This window comes from Macaca fascicularis, chromosome 4, assembly GCF_037993035.2.
Source record: "Macaca fascicularis isolate 582-1 chromosome 4, T2T-MFA8v1.1".
NCBI classification, from domain to species: Eukaryota; Metazoa; Chordata; class Mammalia; order Primates; family Cercopithecidae; genus Macaca; species Macaca fascicularis.
Window position 1 is genome coordinate 172,262,501 of NC_088378.1, and position 15,301 is coordinate 172,277,801.

Sequence of the window (15,301 nt, forward strand, 5' to 3'; positions counted from 1 at the left end):
GGCTGTGTAAACACAAGTGATCACATTAACCTTTTCAACGTTAGAAATAGAAACACTTGCTATTTCCATATATAGATGGGGAAAATGAAGCAAAGAGAAAATGAGTAATTATCTCCAGGAATGAGGTGCACAGAGAATGACTAATTATCCTGAGGTTACAGAGAGGTTTGTCCTCTGATTTTAGAAAAAGATTCTCTTTGAATGTGACAGGAGAGTTTTGACAAGGGTGGGAAATGGGGGGATGTCACATGGCAGCCATGGGAGGTAAGAATATTTAAGTTACTGAATGTGGAGTCTGGGGACTGATAGAGGTGGCAAGTATATGATTTAAACAACCACATATTTGCTGTTATAGTGTCCTGTTATAGTGTCCAAACCCTGGCACGTCCACACCGTGGAACCCTACTCAGCAATGAAAGGGAATAATGTTCTGATATACACAGCACTTTGGAGGCATCTCAAGGGAAGCATCTTGCATGGGGAAAAAACACCAAAAGGTGGCATATTGTACGATTCCACTTATATAACAGCTAATTTCACATGTCTGAATGAGAAAATTATGGAGATGGAGAACACATTAGTGGCTGCCAAGGACTAGGGAGGGTGGAATAGAAGTTGGTAGTGGCACATGGGATCCCTGTGGGGAGCTGCTCTCTGCCTTGCATCTGGACTATGGTGCCCACAGGATCTGCCCATGTGACGGACATAAACACACACACATACACACACACACACACACACACACACGTAGAGCCTGGGAAATCTGAGTGAACCAATGTCATTTTCCTGGTTGTGATATTGAACTGTAGTTTTTCAAAATGTTACCACTTGTTTTTAAAAAATACTTTATGTATTTAAAGACAAGATGTTAAAAGTGAGATGGAAAAGTCTATGAAAGAAAAGTAGATGGCCTAAAAATATCAAAGCTATCTAAAAAACACTTTACAATACCCCAAGCCTCACATTTAATACATTAGAAAGCTTGCTGGGAACTGAAATACACACACACAAGCACACACACACACACACGCACGCACACACACACACAGACACACACACATGCACAAGCACACACACAAGCGCACACACACACACACACACACACACATACACACACACAGACTGTGTTTGAAGGCAGCAGGAAAAAGGTAGGTTTTAAAATGTAGGATTTATTCTTATTCAGGTATGGTGAGCCCAGCAGATCAGAAGATGACTAGATGGCTATCATTGAGAAGACAGTTTGTTATTCATAGTTCCAAAGGGGCGAGGGTAGCACACGTCACACGCCACATGCCACACGGGCTGCATGGGGAAGCCCAGGAGACACAGGGAGTGAGGGGAAATTGGGGCAAGAGCCTTTATTGTGGTCTCAGCAGGAAGGAACAGAAGAGGCAGTGTAAGCAGCTTTAGGACTGGGCAGTATGTGTAATCTCAGTGGGCTCAGGCACACGGCTGTCTCTAGTTGCCTGTTACCTGGCCCCGGGATGATTAGGGCAGAGGGATAGTGGCCTCCTATAAAGGAGGTGACTGGAATGTGGACTCTGGGCTGGTTCGTTTGCAACTAAAAGGTGCACTCACTTTACTGTCTCTAGGAACTAGTGAACCCTGGGAGAGACCATCCCTTCCAGGGTCAGCAAGGCCCCGGATGTCAAAGCATCAGAATGAAAAGACATGCTTCATACGAAGCATTGTTGGCCCACACAGGTGAGAGCAGACCTCTTCTCATTGGTTAGCTTTCACACATGAACCAGGCAGGACAAAATGTTTGAATGAGAAACCTTCCTGAAGCTCCCAGTGAACATTTCTTCTTCTGCACTACAGAACTTACAGCTTGTAGCACCTGGTTTCTGTTAACGCTAAGATCTTACACACGTATTTCAATCTTTTATTTTAGACAGTCTTGCTCTGTCACCAGGCTGGAGTGCAGTGGCTTGATCTCGGCTCACTGCAGCCTCCACCTCCTGGGTTCAAGCGATTCTCCTGCCTCAGCTTCCCGAGTAGCTGGGACGATTATAGGCACGTGCCACCACGCCCAGCTAATTTTTGTATTTTTAGTAGAGACGAGGTTTCACCATGTTGGTTACGATGGTCTCAATCTCTTGACCTAGTGATCCACCCGTCTCAACCTCCCAAAGCACTGGTATTACAGGCGTGAGCCACCACGCCCAGCCTAGATATTTAAGTCTGTGTGTGTGTGTATGTGTGTGTGTGATCTTCCTGCTCAGCTAGTATGTTTCATGGGCCCAAACTCTCTCCATTATTTTTATAAAGTGATTAGAACTGTACCAATCCCCACAATGATGTCTCACTAAGTAACTGTGGGATTATTGATGACCTACAGTCGTTAGGGTAGATCACTGAGTAACTGTGGGATTATTGATGACCTACAGTCATTAGGGCAGATCACTAAGTAACTGTGGGATTATCGATGACCTATAGTCGTTAGGGAAGATCACTGAGTAACTGTGGGATTATTGATGACCTACAGTCGTTAGGGTAGATCACTAAGTAACTGTGGGATTGTCGATGACCTACAGTCATTAGGGTAGATCACTAAGTAACTGTGGGATTATCAATGACCTACAGTCGTTAGGGCAGATCACTAAGTGACTGTGGGATTATTTGGGATTATTGATGACCTACAGTTGTTAGGGAAGATCACTAAGTAACTGTGGGATTATTGATGACCTACAGTCGTTAGGGTAGATCACTAAGTAACTGTGGGATTATCGATGACCTACAGTCGTTAGGATAGATCACTAAGTGACTGTGGGATTATTTGGGATTATTGATGACCTACAGTTGTTAGGGAAGATCACTAAGTAACTGTGGGATTATTGATGACCTACAGTCGTTAGGATAGATCACTAAGTAACTGTGGGATTGTTGATGACCTACAGTCGTTAGGGTAGATCACTAAGTAACTGTGGGATTATCGATGACCTACAGTCATTAGGGTAGATCACTGAGTAACTGTGGGATTATCGATGACCTACAGTCGTTAGGGTAGATCACTGAGTAACTGTGGGATTATCGATGACCTACAGTCATTAGGATAGATCACTAAGTAAATGTGGGATTATCAATGACCTACAGTCATTAGGGTAGATCACTAAGTGACTGTGGGATTATTGATGACCTACATTCGTTAGGGTAGATCACTAAGTAACTGTGGGATTATTGATGACCTACAGTCGTTAGGATAGATCACTTGAAGGACTCTTCCTTTCCCTAGAAGTGGCAGTGAGTTCGCTCCAATCGACCAACACAAGTTCAAGCAATAATTGATTATCTTAGCAACTGGGAATAGGAGAGTAACTAGTGGGAGATTTATGCTCAGAGGAGAATGGCTCAAAGGTATGGACAAGAGACAAAATAGGGAGGGAAATGTTCTCTCCATCATCCATCCAAATTGCTGTCAAACTACGACAACATTGCTCCCTTTGCACACCAACATATCTGTCGTGTTCTACAAATACCCCTGCGGTAGCAAGTGCAGACTCTGGTGGTGCTGCTGGACACTCCCGCCTGGTCAGCACAGTGGCTCTGTGTGACCAGTGTGAACTGCGTCATTAAGACCTCAGGCCGCACGCATGCATAGAAATTACTGACCTGGTGGTTTAGGCTTAGTTTGTTCTGAGGATTGTTTCAAATCTTTACTATTCTGTAGGGATTTAATCTTAGAAAATTTGAACGCTCATTTACCTAAACAATGCCTGTATGAGGTATTCGCACATTTCCACAGGATTACTTCCCTTCAACAGCAAGACACGCTCATGGAACGTTTATTTACCCAATCCTGAGGAACACACCAGCACAGCCTCAAAAGATGGAGCCATCAGCATTTGCACTCTCTCCCAACACTGCCCGAGACAACATCCAAAACCCCAGATCCGGTTCCCTCCAGGAAGCAGTGGCAGATGGAGGAAGCTCCCGTGTGGCCTCACGCTTCCGTGTGGAGAATTCCCACTGCAGCTCGCGTTCTCAGCCTAGACTGGAAAGTGGTTCGCTTGGGCAGTTTTACAAATACGAATGCCTCCCCTTAAAAACCTCTGTGTAATTCCTTTAGGTGACCTGCACGTCAGGATTTGCCAGGCTTCTCAGCCGTTCTAATATCCAGCCAAGGCTGAGAACGGCAGCCTGCTCTCCACCTGCGGCCCTCACTCCTTCCTGCCTCGGGAGGGAAGCCGAATGGTCAGAGTGGTGACTTTGGGGAGGAGGAATGGAGCTGGCTCAGCTCGGTATTCCCCTCTGTTTTCAGACCTCTCTGCCTGGAGATCGGGGGAAGTGTTGACCACATGGCTGGTTGAGGAGGCCAGCGGTTGACCAGCAGCGCCTAGCCGTGGGTAGATACATTCACTATCAAGCCCATTTGGCCACAGATCAGTCTCTGTCCACTCCTTCAGTAACATTTCTGACATTTTAATTTCCACCTGGTGTCTCTGTGTCTTATTTCTCAGTTGGTTTCAAGCACAGGAAGGAAAATTATTTTTAAAAAGGGGCTTTTTTTTGGCCTTCCCCAAAAGTTCAATAGTTGTAGTCAAGTCAAGAAAAACATAGTCAATACCTTACTCTTGGCATTTTCCCTTTACAGGACTGAATGGCTACAGTAATAGCCACATTATCATATAATGCTTTCAAATAGGAATCTTAGGTCGTCTGATTTAAATAAATAGAAGTTAATTTTAGAAGCTGCCAGTTCTCCACCAGTTGAAATAGAGACAACTGGAGTAACGAAGTTACCTTTAAAGCCCCTATTTAAGCTTTTTAATTCCTACAAGTATAAAATATATTAGAATTTTTAAAACTAAGTGAAAGAAATTAAGTTATTGTGCCTAAAAATCCCCAGCTGAACCTGTTCCTATAATCCTTAAACACTGCAGGCTGCCGGCTCAAAGTCAACCGTGGCTGGTACCTGCATCTCACCCCAGCCCCTGCCTGTTTGCAAGAGATGAATCTTCATACAAAGCCGGAGACAGACAGCAAAATACACCTCTTTCAGACTCTTTCGTTTCTCACTGCAGAGGTTGCAGTGAGCCGAGATCACGCCACTGCACTCCAGCCTGGCAACACAGCAAGACTCCATCTTACAAACAAACAAACAAACAAACAGCAACAGCAACAACAATGAAGATAGATAGGTAGAGAATAGGCTGATGGATAGACCCACTCCCTCTGTCGCCCAGGCTGGAGTGCAGTGGCGTGATCTTGGCTTACTGCGACCTTCACCTTCCCAGTTCAAGCTATTCTCTTGCCTCAGCCTCTGGAGTAGCTGGAACTACAGGCATGTGCCACCACGCCCAGCTAACTTTTTGTATCTTTAGTAGAGACAGGGTTTCACCATGTTGGCCAGGCGGGTCTCTAACTCCTGGCCTCAAGTGATCCACCCTCCCCGGCCCCCTAAAGTGCTGGGATTACAAGCGTGAGCCACTGCGCCTGGCCAAGTTTCTGCTTTTCATTTCACTTCATCAGAAATCACAATTCTCATCACCAATGAGTCACTAAGCCAAGTACCTTTCATTTAACAAAGCAGCTTGCAGCCAGTCAAGAGCTCCAACACAGACCGACATGGACCAACACAGCAGCTCTACAGGCTCCGGAAGGGCTACAAGTTGCTTGTTGAATAAAAGGTGATTGGCTTAGTGTGTCAAATTTAGGTGTGAGGAACAGAAACCTCATTCAGTGAGCTCAGATAAGTGGCAGTTTATTTTAGGTGCACAACTTCACATAATGTAAGGGGAACACGGAACTAAATCAGGATAGCCACAGGGATCTCAGATTTAGGAGTTCATGGATTTTAGGGGTTGAAGGCACCCAACAAATAAATCTGCTTGATAGTCTTTACGTAATGAAAAATTTCAACACATACCCAGGTTCAGAGCTAACCGGAAGAGATGCAGAGACAAAATGACTATTTTCATATTGGACAAAAGATGGATCAGAGGCTACTGTTTGCAAACTGTTTGCTAATATATTCATCATTACTCATTAAAGCATTTTACTTTTACCATTATAAATATACATTTACACCTCAGCGACTGTTACAAGTTCAACCCAGAGGGCGCATAAGGAGATTGCTTTACTTCAAGTTACCTGTCTGAATGGTACATATATATGAAAGTGAATATTCAGACAGTAACAATAAAGATGAATGGCTTGCCTTATTTTTAATACAGTCAAGCCTATTAGGTATGATGACCATCTATATAATTGTTCACACAGGAGATCAGAAATGTCAGAAATGGCACTGAATAGGCACTGTCTATTTGGTGTTCCACCCAAACCAAACTTAAAGACAGATTTTATCTCAAGCTTGAGGCCTAAGCTCCCTAAATAAAAAGATAGACAAGGGCCAGGTGTGGTGGTTCATGCCTGTAATCCCAGCACTTTGGGAGACCCAGGCAGGCAGATCACAAAGTCAAGAGATCAAGACTATCCTGGCCAACATGGTGAAACCCCATCTCTACTAAAAATACAAAAATTAGCTGGGTGTGGTGGCGTGTGCCTGTAGTCCCAGCTACTTGGGAGGCTGACGCAAGAGAATCGCTTGAACCTGGGAGGCAGAGGTTGCAGTGAGCCAAGATCACGCCACTGCACTCCAGCCTGGCAACAGAGCAAGACTCTGTCTCACAAACAAACAAACAAACAACAACAGCAACAACAATGAAGACAGATAGGTAGAGAATAGGCTGATGGATAGACCCATAGATAAACACTTAGTAATGTAGAGCCTCTGAATTGTCTAGAGGCCTCCTCCTTCAGACCTCTGAAATTCAGTCATTTCATCATGGGCTGTAAATAGAAGGTATGTAGGGTCAAAGAAAAAAATATAAAATCCATCAAATTCTGGCTTACTGGTGTTCAGCACTTCTTGCAAAATATTGGAAGGCAAGATAATTAAATAAAAACTAAAATGAGAGATTTCATGGTCAATTATGGATTTCAGTGATTCTTATTTCCTTTCATTGTAATAAAAATGAAATTGGTTGTATAAGTGCACACCTGGGTTTGGTTATAAGATTTTAAATCTTCCCCACTTGGAAGTACTTCACAACAATCTTTTAAAAAATATTACTAATATGCTTTGCTTGAAACTCTTGGCATCCGTTCCTGGAGGATAAAAATTTAACAATTCTGGCTCATATGCTAAGAAGTAGCAGAGGACATTCAGAGTGCCACTGAGTAGTCTAGAGGACCCAAGAAGCACGAACTGAAAAGGTCTTCATTATCTGCTGTCAATTCTAGATTGTGTCCAGGTTGCCACAGATTTAGGGGAGAGGAGAAATTCAATACAAACAGAAAAATTTCAATACAAACAATACAAACCATTGTTTTGATATATTTCAAATCACCTTAATAGGTGTTTTGAAATTCTTCCCATAGGAGAAAATTGTGCTTTTTTATGCATCTCATCTTTTGGGTATCCTACCCCCTTAGGGCTTGAATCTTGACCCTAGCCTTAGATACTTGCCATCAACACCTGATCAAACAGGCTCTCACACCACCCAGACAGTGTATTCAAGTGCCGCCTTCCTCAGTTAAAGGTGAAAGTGGAATGAAAGGCATTTGGCAAGTGTCGTCCAATAGCCCAGCATGTGTGGTATACACATTCACACTTTTTCAGATTCAAAATCCATGACACACTCCAAGACCGTTTTATATTTAATGCTTATGTGAACAATCCTCAGATATACGGCATATGCTGTAATCAAAATCACACGACGACTGCTTTCCAAAATAGCAATGAGATATCTGCAAGAAGTATTCCCATGTGGAATGGCTTAAAGTCATCATGAAGTTCCTCCCTTTCAAGAATTCAGGCCTTCATGGAGTGGAGACTTGGGAAGTTGGATAACATCAGAATATTTGCAGGAAGTAACACAACATCACCTGATACCTTCATATTGCATAGAGTAAGATTCACAAATTAGCCTACCAGTACTCTAAGGTTTGAAAGTCGCAGAGGCCATTGTTGAACTTCCTGGTAGCCAGAGAAAGTCTCTACCAATGTATGCTACACCCATGCTGCAGATTTCTTTATTAACCATCAATAAGCAAATGTATGCACAATAAAGATGAATGTTGGGTGATTTTATGTTCTCCAGCATGGACCAACACAATAAATTTGAAAGTTAGTCAATGCCCAACATGTAAAAGTCTAGAAGACCCAAAAAGCAGGAACTGAAAAGGTCTTCATTATCTGCTGTGCAATTCTAGATTGTGTCCAGGTTGCTACAGATTTAGGGGAGAGGAGGAGTTCAATACAAACAGAAGAATTTCAATACAAACAATACAAACCATTGTTTTGATATATTTCAAATCACCTTAATAGGTGTTTTGAAATTCTTCCCCTAGGAGAAAATTGTTTAAAAAAAACATTTAAAACTCTTTCAACATAGAAAGAGTTACCTCATGCTTAAAACAAAAATGAAATGAAAATGAATTTCATTTTTCCAGAGTACTCAACAATGACTGATTATAGGGAAGAATGGCACGCCGAAAGTTGAATAGGCCCTAGAAGAATGCAATGATTTCTCTGCTTTGGGAATCGGCACATAAAAATTCTAAATAAATTTAGGCAATAACTACTATTACAATGGTGAAATTTTTGTATTTCTTAATCTTTTATATTTTCTTAAAAATTTGATGCATCAAAATCGTATTATATTTCCTGATGCATTTTTTGAGAAACATCTGTTGATTTGCTAATGGGAATAACATCAAACTATGGTAACATTCATCCACTCATTGCAAATACATATTGCTCCTTGACTCAAAGAGGATGGGGAGAAAAGTTGCTGCTTACTCTGGCTCTGATCTCACTTGTGAACGGTAACTGTGTGCAGTAATTCTGCAATCTCGAAAGATGTGATAGTTATACTTTGCACCCAATTATTTATGGTCCTCCTATTAGAGAATAATATATCCCTAGTGACTGTCATGTAACTTGTGATGCCTTCCTATGAGAGAAGGATGTCCCTGCAGCCTTCGATGCTTAGGCATGGCCCAGGAGTTGCTTTAGGCGACGCAGCATAGCATACATCTTACCCGAGGTCAACTCTAAGAACTGCTCTGTGATTCCCCTCTGCCTGTCTTTTCTTCTCTCATGAGAATGGTATGTTTCCAATGAAGCTGTTCCTCAAACTTACATTCTGGAGTGAAAACCTGCAGACAACATGTAATGTGAGTGAGAAATAAATCTTTGTTGTTTTAAGCCACTGAAATTTAGATATTATTGGTAACTGCGGAATAAACTAAAGAAGTTGAAAATGGTAATCCACTCTTATTCGAAGTTTTGCTTTTTGTTGCTTCAGTTACCCAAGATAAACAAAGAAGGGTAAGTACAGCAAAAGAAAGATATTTTGAGAGAGAGAGATGCAATATTCACACAACTTTTATTACAATGTACCAACCTAATTGTTCTACTTTATTTTTAGCTATTGTTGTTCATTGCTTACTGTACCTAATTTATAAACTAAACTTTATCATAGTATGTATGTACAGGAAAAAACATAGTCTACACAGGGTTTGATACTGTCGTTTGTCTCAGGCATTCACTGGGGGTCTTGGAATGTATCCCGCACGGATAAAGGGGGATGACTGGATACAAAGCAATGAGGTTGAAGATGAGGAGCCCACACCGTGAGGACAGAAGCTCAGAGGCAGAGGAAACGTGGCTCCCTGGTGACACTGCCAAGCTCCCATTCCAACCCTTGAACTACCTACCCCTAGAATTTGCAGCATATGAAACGATTGAATGTCATTAGTACGGAAGCCTTTCCCCTTCTTCCTTCACGTCTGCCACCCTGGCAGGGGAGTCTTGCCCCTGCTTCCCTGTGCTGGCCCCACCCTTCTTACCTTCTCGGGCCATTTCTCCATCAGTTGCCATCTCTCCCTGGACTGGTTCCTCCCCGCTTGCCTTGGAGTGTCATCAGGCACCATCTCTTCCCGAAAGGCTACACTGACTTGTCAACAGCTGCCCGATTCTCAGTCTGCATCTGGTTTCCTACAGAGGTGGGAAATCATCTACAGTATCCTATGCTTAACTTGTCTTAACACTTAGCCTACTTTGTCCTAATTGTCTCTCTTCTTGCTTGTGTTCAATATTACATATAGGTTTTAATCTGTTTTTTTCAAGATTACTTCATCAATACATGTTCAGAGAAAATTAAGAATATTTGGTGGAGAGTAAGCTCTGAACTGAAAGTATCTACCAAATTATCTAGAAAATGATAGGAGCTTAGTAAATGTTTTGCTCTGTTTTTCTGGAGTTTTTTGTTTGTTTGTTTATTTTTTGAGACGGAGTCTCACTCTGTCGCCAGGCTGGAGTGTAGTGGCGTGACCTCGGCTCACTGCAACCACTGCCTCCCGGGTTCAAGCGATTCTCCTGCCTCAGCCTCCCAAGTAACTGGGACTACAGGCGCCCACCACCACACCCAGCTAATTTTTGTATTTTTAGTAGAGATGAGCTTTCTCCATGTTGGCCAGGATGGTCTTGATCTCCTGACCTGGTGATCTGCCCGCCTGGGCCTCCCAAAGTGCTGGGATTACAGGTGTGAGCCACGGCGCCCAGCCTAGGAGCTTAGGAAAAGTTTATTGCAAAATGCATGAATTCCTGAAGGATGAAGGGAAGGAAGTATCTAGTTCTAGTACAGGGAGGTTGTAGGATAGGAGAATAATGGAGGTTGAATTGAAATGAGAGGTCGTGGTCTGATCATAGACAGCAAAGAAAGTCCTGATAAGGTGTTTGTTCCTCCATCTTCAGGCAATGGGATACCATTCTAAGATTTTGAGCAAGGAAAATCGTGTTTCATCCTGCATCTTAGAAAGAGCGCTGATGACAATGAAGGACATGAACAGGGAAAGGAATTGGCTGAAGATTATGTTTCTATCATCAGGCTAAGGTATTCATTAAACTAGGCTGGTAGTATAGATTTTTAAAAAGAAGATATGATATAAGATACATTTAAGATACAGAATTGACATAGCTAAGGACGTCAGCTAGTTGTACAAAGACAGAGGGAAGAGTTGAAGATGAGGTAGGGGTTTCTTGCTTTGCCGGTGGTGGTGTTAATCAAGGCCAGAGAACAGAAGTCATCCTAAAGGAGAATGGCGTCACTCGCAGACGCACTGAGACCGAGGCTCGGGCAATGCTGGGGCTGGAAGTGCAGAGAGCTGGTATTTAGGAGATGGCAGTGAGTGCTCCCCTGAGGAGAAACTGGGGGAGCAGAAAGATAATCCACTCAAGGACACAAGGCTGGGCAGCGCCTGTGATTTCGAACAGCTCAGGCAGAGCCACCAACTGAAACACTTACAAGAAGTGGCCAGAAATGAAGAAGTGAGACCATGTGGCTTCACTGAACCCAAGGGCAAGAGAGCTTCAGGTAGGAAAGACAGCACTTCCAATGCTTCAAATAAAGGAAAACATTGACAGTGAGTCTCAGGACTCTCACACATATAGAATTATTTTAAAATTAATGTTCAGCACTCCTAGAATCAGATACGTGGATGCTGGGGTAATAGATAAGATGGGAAAAGTTAATTAATATAAAGTTATATTAATATAAGGTTATCTATAAATAGAAGATCTTGACTTCTAGTAATAAATGTTTACATGAACTGGCTACATAACTTTACATAAATCACCTAATCGCTCTAGGGTCTCTGTTCATCATCTGAAAAATGAACTAAGTAGACGTGATAATCACCTGATCACCACCTCGGGCTCTCACAGTCTGTGTCTGTCCCGTCAAACTAAAGTTCTCAGTGAATCCGTCCTTGTGACTTTAAAGCACCACATTTAACATGTGTGACTGTCCACTCTGACTCCTTCACAACTTTATTCCGTAGAGCTGAAGAAGATGTTTTGGTATTAGTCACTAATTTTCTTACGAAAATTCCCAGCTCTCAAGCAACGGCCAAATCAAAGCTTAAAGTTTGAAAACCATAACAAGATACATCTGTGCTTTTAAAAACTGAGAGATGCTCATGAATGTCCTTTTAAAACCCCATTCCTAAATCACAAGTCTTTTTGCAAAGAAGGGTGTGGTGTGACATTTATTCACTACATTTAGATATTATTTCTTCCATACAAATAGCATTAATGTATCCAAAGGGCCCAATTATGGTAGGTAAATATTTCCATAAAGAACATCTGGCTTTTTGGTAAGAGCTTGGATGGTTTCACTGATAGTTATTCCACTTCTCTGAGATGCTTCATGCTCTGATGGGGCAAATACATCTATTCTTAGGCTGCTGGATGCTTTTCCCTTTCACCTAGAATGCAATTCTCTTTGCCTTGTTTTCTCTCATTCTTCTTCTGGTTCTGTTCCGGGCTTAGTGGCACTGCCAGACTTGAGAGGCAGCTGCTCACTCTCTCTCACTTGTCACACTTTCATCCATACATTTCCTTCATCTCTAAGTTTTATTTTATGCATGAATAAGTCCAAAACCATCATGTATCAATTAATGTCTGTTATTTCTAAGCCCTAGTTCTGCTCAACCCTTGTCTGTGGCTGTAGGCTGATTATGAATCTGGGTCTGGGCACCAAAAGGGCAGAGAGACCATATGTTGACATCCCCCTTACCCACTCTCAACAACAAACATGCCAGGTTGAGTATAAAAATCTTTAAGCCAATCTGTATCGTGGGCACATCTGGGTTTGATGCAGGCTGAAAGTTGGGCCCGGGGTTTCTGCTCCATGTGTCTCCTGGTTCTGGGACACAGGCTGAAGGAGGTAGCACCAGTGGGACCTGTGGTTCTCTGTTGATCTCGAGAAGCTCAGCCCAGCAATGCAAGTGGTGGTAATGCCTCTGCTTGGACATGGCCAATGCCAGCCCACTCATGTTCCACTGGGTGGGGAGGAATCAATATTTGTTAACAATCATACATTCTATCACACCATTTACAATGGGAGTGGAGGAAACAAGATGGTCATCATATGCAGATGATATCATTCGTTTCATAGAAAAGCCAAAAGAACGTAAGTGAATACTAGCCAGATTCCTGGCTCTGAGATTGCTGTACAAAAAATCAACTACATTTCTGTACAACAACGACAACAACATTTTACAATAACCACCATCTTCATTAGCAGCAAAAACAACAAAAATGCACCAAGGTGTGGGAGTGATAATTCAAATATATTAAACCTGGCATGACTCAAGTATGGACCAACAGAAGGGACAGCGTCTTAGTACTGGGAAGGACCCCTGCAGTGAAGGCCGTTATCCCTTTGGCTGCTGGATCATTGGGTGACACAAGAGAGCCTCAAGGAGGCAGCTTTGCGGGACACTCAGTAGCTCTGTGTAGTGGTTACCAGCATATTTTTAACTTAAAATCATCAATAGATAGTTTTCTAACAAAATCTACAGCTAATTTGTTTCCTTTCCTTTGCTAGAAAAATATACATTGAAGACTGTTTAAGCTGTACAAGTGACCACTAAAAAATAACTTTCAAACATGTAAAGAAAAATTTTATATCTCCAAAATCCATGGAGAAGACTGACTGGTTTTGTCAATGTTTCTTTTAGGAAAGTCTCATTCTGAGGCTTACACTCTTCTAAAAGCAAACAGGCCAGCAAGGCGTTCCCTCCTCTTGCTCTCCAGATTCTTTCTCCGATTAGGAGAGAAAGAAAAAGTATCTTCCCAGTCCCTTCCTTCTGCAAGCTGTGCCCTTCCAAAATCTTAGGCAGTTTGTGTTGAATCGATAATGTGTTTGACTTTTGAACATCCTTTCTCCCGTACATAATCTAACTCAGTTTTGGTAATATTCTTCCTGTATTTCCACCTGGACTAATGAACGCATGGAAAAGTTTTGAGAGGGTCCTTCAGGGAAAGAGAAAGCAATGCGCCTTCTTAATATGAGCAGGGAGCCTTGTTGCCCAGTTGTGACTGGTGGCCTTGACGCCATGAGGGAAGCTAATCGGGGAAAAGGTCGTGCGTGGATGGATGTGGCACAGACCAGAACGTGTCATGGAGCACTCAGTGTGGGCAGACAGGAGGAGGTAAAGGGCTTCTTCTCATGCAGCTATGGGTCGCCAAGGAAAATCCGTCTCCAAGCCAACTTCTCCTAGAGCTGAGTGGCAGGACTGGGTTAATGCCCAGCCACGGCTGGCGAAGAGAAACTGGGTTGCCAGAATAGAGCAATCATAGCTTATGCCTTGGTGCCAGGCATGCTGCCTTCCCTGTAACACTTCACTTCTGTTAACAAAGAAGGAGGAAGGCCAGCTGTGGGGTGGACGAACAGTCTCAGCCTCAGGAGACTGACCAGGCCCGGTTCTCCTAAGACTCCTTTCATCTGTCTTGGCATCATGGTGAGCGCCTCTCACCAACCCTCTCGCTGGGTCTCCAAGGATGCCTATACTAAAGTAAGCAAAAAGCTTAGTGAAAATAAAACACAAACTAGAGTTGGCTGAACCTGAGTGATTTAGCAATTCTTAGCTAGCAGCAGTTCAGCGCCATGCTGCCCAGAAGCTCTTCGTCTCCAGGCCATACTCCTCCTTCCCCCGCAGATGGCCGGCTGGAACACCTGGCATGCAGCAGCCCTTCCAGTGCGTGACGAATGTGAAGGCTAAGAATCACGATGGTATGAACCCTGGATCTCACACAAAGATACCTTGTCTGCAACACACTCACTAAAGAGCACTGAAGCGTTTGGTCAGAAACGTGGAGGCACTGGTGGCTTTGGCCTACACAGTGCCCGGCACTGTAGTCTGTCCCTTCAGCAGTATTCTCAAGCCTCCAGTGTTTGCCATTCCTGAGCCATCTCAGCAGACCCTGAGAACAGCTCACAGGGTGTTTCTCTCACTGGCAGCATTAAACTTCCCATGAATTTCTCCAGATTCTGAACAGCAAGCTTCCTGTTCCAGTGGTGGCCACATCATTGCAGAAGTTAGCTCCATGTTAGAAGCACTGAATGTGGAATATGGACTGTTGAAAACAGAGTTTGTGATGTGTCAGCCTTGAGAAAAACTGCACAAAATTAAATTAAAAAAAAAAGTATGAGGTAAATGTGATGAAAACAAATAGAGCAAAAGAAACTCTCAACAGCTGATCAACACCTGGACATATTTCTGGTGAAGTGTATCTTCAAAAGAAAGTAAAGAATCCTACGATGATTCAGGCAGGAGTTAGCCTCGTGCAAGGGAGAAGATTCAGGTTGACTCTGCTTTTTCCATATCTACAGTCAGAGCCGGAAGACAACGAGGAGAAAGCTGTGCTGTGGCGCAGCGGGACGAGCGTGGAGCTCACCGAGTGTCCACCCAAGCCTAAGGTGCCATCTAACTGTAGCCACAGGAG